The sequence below is a fragment of the Alnus glutinosa genome, chromosome 4 (genome assembly GCF_958979055.1).
Source record: "Alnus glutinosa chromosome 4, dhAlnGlut1.1, whole genome shotgun sequence".
Taxonomy (NCBI): Eukaryota; Viridiplantae; Streptophyta; class Magnoliopsida; order Fagales; family Betulaceae; genus Alnus; species Alnus glutinosa.
The window spans coordinates 13,779,494-13,784,788 of record NC_084889.1 but is presented as its reverse complement, the minus strand read 5'-3'; positions in this window follow the sequence as shown (position 1 = coordinate 13,784,788).

Below are 5,295 nucleotides of genomic sequence, written 5' to 3'. Positions count from 1 at the left end.
CAACTATAATTTATAATTGTAGCCTTGTAGGCTTATACATATATATTTATGAATTTTTATATACTTAATCATATCCATATGAAATGTTAGATCATGCTTAGCCAATAGTCATACAAAATAAGCGTTGTTGATATGAATCACATGATTATTACATAATTTAAATTATATAATGAAGATACATTGTGCCATATCAGTATATCACCTAACTTCAAAGATTTGGTTTCATATAAATTATTATATCATATGCTAATTCAACTAATATTAGATACTTAATGGTTAGATCATTTAAGATATGACCATATGATTAAATTTTATCATTAAATTATATATTATATAGATATTTATAGATATAATTATTTAATTATAGTTTATACTTTACACACATAATTATATGTTGTATACCAATCAATTATTGTTACTTAATAAGTAATTTACTATATTTGTTATAATTAATATATACATATATTTATTAATTAATATGTATATATATATGAGCCATGCTAATAAGCGGGGCGAGCCCTTATACGAGTATATTCGCGAACTTTAAACGAGCGAGTTGAGTTTTATACGGGTATGTATCGTATAATAATCGAGTATAGTTTCGTGTCCACAAATGGCTCATTTAATAACCGAGTCGCGCACGAGCCGAGCTTTATCGAGTTGAGCCCTAGCGAGTTCACGGGCAACTTTGCTTCGTTTACACCCCTAACTAGAAGTATCTATGACAATTGTGTGTAATACAAGCAATTTTTAGATGGTTCGTTTGTCTATTGGTTGCTCTCTGTGGATGACATACTTATAGCTACTAAAAACATGTTGGAGATTAAAAAACTGAAATCCCAATTGGGTGATGAGTTTGAAATGAAGAATTTGGTTGTTGAGAATAAAATCTTAGGGATAGAGATTCACATGGATAGGAAAGCAGGAAAGTTGTACTTTGTTGTAACTTTTAAAGTACTCGCAAGCGCAATCGTATGCAATATAGTGTGTGTGCAAGTGCAAGGTCGAATCCACAGGGAATTGCGTTGCTAAATTTCTATTTAAACTAATCATATTTTAACCTAGTTCTGAATTTTTGGGGTTTTGTCGTGCAGAATAATAAACTAAAATAAAACTGAATTAGAAACAATTGATGGAAAACACTAAGGTTTTCAGAATCCACCTTGCCAAATCTAACAACACATTCTTGTATTTTACTCATTCACCCGATAAAAAATAAGCTTTATACAATGTTCAAAGTTCCATAAAAATGCATATTAAATCATTCAATGAATCCAGCCATTAAACAAATCACAACGAATACCTAATTGAAATCAAATCATCAATTATATCCGTTTGATAAGCCTATCACAATATATCATCTTTCAATCGAATGATTCGATGTATCCATTGGTTGAAACACATCAAATATCCAACTTTTAACAAATAACCATCACGACATTCAATCAAAAGACATAAATCAATTAATTGAATTTGATTTCAACAACACTTTGATTAAACATCGGAATTGTATAAAATAAAATAATAATAATGTGAGTGTAATCAATGGCGAGATTTCATCTTTAACCATAGTTAAAAAATTGAACCTCTCGTGACTAAAACCAACTCAAAAACTTGAATTAAAAACATAAAAATAAATAACTTACAAAGAGAGGCACTCAAAGAGAAAAAAAAGGTATACAAGAAAAATGCACGAACTGCTCTAGGGCTCGGTGCTGCCATTTCTAGAGAGAGCCTTCAGTAAAAAAAAAAAAAAAAAAAAAAGAATTCTGAAGTGCGCCTCTCCCACACTCACGTGTTTTTGAAAGAATAGAAAAACAAATATAAATACTAAGTATAGAGTTTCGGCGCCTCCAATCTTGAAGAAAAACGTGTGTCTCCTCACGCATGGCTCTAGGGTTTTTAAACACCCTGGCGCCGCACGAACATGTCTTCAAGAGAAAAAGAAAAAATTAGTGAAAACTCCACAAAAAGGTATCAAATTAACGCGCTTTTTCAATTAAGAGTATCGATGTAGTAAAACGTTCAATTGAGTGTTCGCATTTATTAAAACTGTTCAATGTAGGGTATTCTGTCACCCTCCGTTCTAAATCGATGACAGAGCTCAAAACACGTGCGTTTCACTTGATTTCTTAAGTATTTATTCCCTTTTTGCTCCTCTATTAAAAAAAAAAAAATACATTAATTTAAATCTGTTAAAAATATATATTTATTCAGTTGAAAAAACGACTTCTTCTTCCACGGGATGGACGATGGCCACCAGATGCAGCCTTCATGCGAACTACAATTAATCCAAGAAGACTCTTCTTCTTCGACAGTGATAGATTCGCACCCATGCATCTCGATGGACACAGAGTTCCCCGGCTTGGTGGTCCAGACGAATGCTGAGCCTAACCTGCAATTGTTCTTGACCCAGGGGACCATGCACTGCTATTTTTTTTTTGGGATGAAACCATGCACTGCTATGAGCAAGAAAGAGAAGTTTTTCGATCCAAATATTTAAATGTTCTTGATTGGGTGTTTGGCGTACCATCTCCCCCATGTGAGACCCCACACTGCAAAAATAGTTAGAAGCGTTGAGAATATTTAGTCAAATCATAGAGAGCAATCTGAAACCAGATTGGGTAGCTCTTGATGTTGACGATTTAATACAAGGGAAATCAGTAGGCCCAGTTTAAAACCAAATTGTCTCTGTTCAACTCTGTTTTTGTGTTCCAAAACAGAGGATTTGGTTTTCTGCTCTCATTTGTTTTCAGGTGCTTTAATCTATTTCTTGTACTAGAATTCTGCTCGTATGTACAGAAATTCGAAAAGCTCATATTAAGATGAACCTTTATTATCATGTTTGCCTAAAGCATATCTACAACATGGGTTGTCTGAGAGCGATGTCAAAAAGTGAAAATAGTTGGAGAAACTTTGGTTTTGGCTACTTAACCAAAACAGAGGACATGATCTTATTTATAGCAAGAACTCGTAGGATCATTTTTACAAATAGCTTTTCCAATGATTTGGATACAGATGAAAACGTAAGAGAGACATGCAACTAGTACAATAAGGAAATTAAAAACAAGAAACTAGGAAAAGACTTCCAACTGTAGCAAACTTCTATCAACTGTTGACACCAGGAAAGTCTGGGACTCGCATGGATTATATTTAGGAGGAAAATAAGGACATGGGCTGTTCAGGAAAACAAGGGCATGGGTTGTTCTACAACTATGCATGATTTATGCAAAGGAAACATGAAGCTAAAATACTTGGCAGACACTTTAACAACCTATCTTCTACGATTACCGAACCAAGTGAATGACATACTTTAACAGAAAGCACACAAAGTCTATGCTTGTGGGGTTGAAACACATTCATGCTCGTGGCTTCGTTCACTGTGACTTGAAGTCTGATAATGTTCTGATAATGCTCAAGCAACTGGACCTGGTGACCAATCATCTCACAAGGTTCATTCCTCGCGATTTGTGCAAAGGAGGTAGGTTGAAGACGCTGATCTTGATAGAGAATTTCTTCATCGGACCAATCCCTAAAGAGCTTGGAGAGTGCAAGTCTCTTACTATGATCTGAATCATGAAGAACCAGCTCAACGGGACGATTTCGACGGGGATTTTCAACTTGCCATTGGTGAAACAGATCGAGGTCCACGACAACCACTTCTTTGGCGAGCTTTCCTTCGAGTTTTCGGCGAACATGCTCGGAATTCTCACGCTACTGCACTACCACTTCTCGTACTCTTGTATTCGCCATTTTCACGCAGCATGGGAAGCTCAAATGGGGACCAAACATAATACGCACGTGCTCGCTCTCGTTCCTAGGCTCCTCCAAGCAGTCCTCCCCGGCCACCGGGCATAGCATGGGGAGATTCACATGACCCAGAGCACGTGGGTGATGAGCTTCAGCCAACTTTCAATTTCGGCTCTTCGGTCAGGGCTGTGGACCTCGCCGTGGGGGATCAACTCGCTATTGGGGATCAGCGGTTTGCATGGAATCACGAGTTAATCGAGTTAAATGGGTTGTGTTTAGATGCATGTGGGTGATAGGGGCAAAACGGGTTGATCACGTTAAAAGAATAACGTGAAAGTCACGTGACTTCACTTCCGTCATCGATTTAGAACGGAGGGTGACGGAATACCCTACATTGAACGGTTTTGATAAATGCATACATTCAATTGAACGTTTTGTTATATTGGTACCCTTAATTGAAAAAGTGCGTTAGTTTGATATCCTTTTGTGAAGTTTCCTCAAAAAATTATATATATGTCCTCCAAGTGGTTTCAGCTACCACACACAATCCTAGGGTTTCGACTGCCATGTCAGCCTTAGTGCTCTAAATGGCGCCTGCATACACTTCTAGGGTTTCGCTTGTTTTTCTGCTTCTTTGCAATTTCACATAAATACTGTCATTTTCTCTCAATGATCTGCAAAACATCAAAACTAACCAAAAACAACATAAAATAACAAAGCTAAAGGTTTAACAAATGCAAATTAAGAAGTCCAAATATACAATATTTGACACTCATCATACTTGTCACAAAAAAGTACATTTAGAAAGTACTTGAACGCTTTGGTATGCAAAATTCTAAATGAGTTAATACTCCACTTGTTGCATATTTTAGAATTTTAGTAGCGTTATTACCATAGAGTAAGGAGGTGGAGCAGTTAATGTCATATGTTCCTTACTCTAGTGCAATTGGAAGCATCATGTATGCCATGGTGTGTACTTGCCAGATATTTACAAGAATTCAGTATTGTTAGTCTCTACATGGCCAATCCTGACAAGGTTCACGGACAGTTAGTGAAATGGATACTTCGTTATTTACGGGACACTACAAATGTTGGTTTAGTCTATGATATATGCAATGGTATCGATTCTAGTGTTATTGGGTTTGTCGAGATCACTGACGGGTTATGTTTTCACGTTCTCGAGGTGCGTCATTAGTTGGAAAACGACATTACAGTTGATAGTTGTTTTGTCCACTACAGAGATAGAGTATATGGCAATGGTAGAGGCAGTAAAAGAAGCAATTTGGTTTAGAGATCTGGTTGGCAATCTGAGCTTGCACCAAGATGAGACTATTGTGTTTTCCGATAGGTAGAGCGTAATACATTTGAAAAAAAATTAAATGTATTATGAAAGGACCAAACATATTGATGTTAGATATCAATTTTTTTTTTTTTTTTTTTGGGGAGGTTGTGACATGGGGTGGTATCATAGTGAAGAAAATTGCTACGGCAGAAAATCCAGCAGACATGTTGACTAAACCAATTCCAATTCTCAAGATCAAGCAT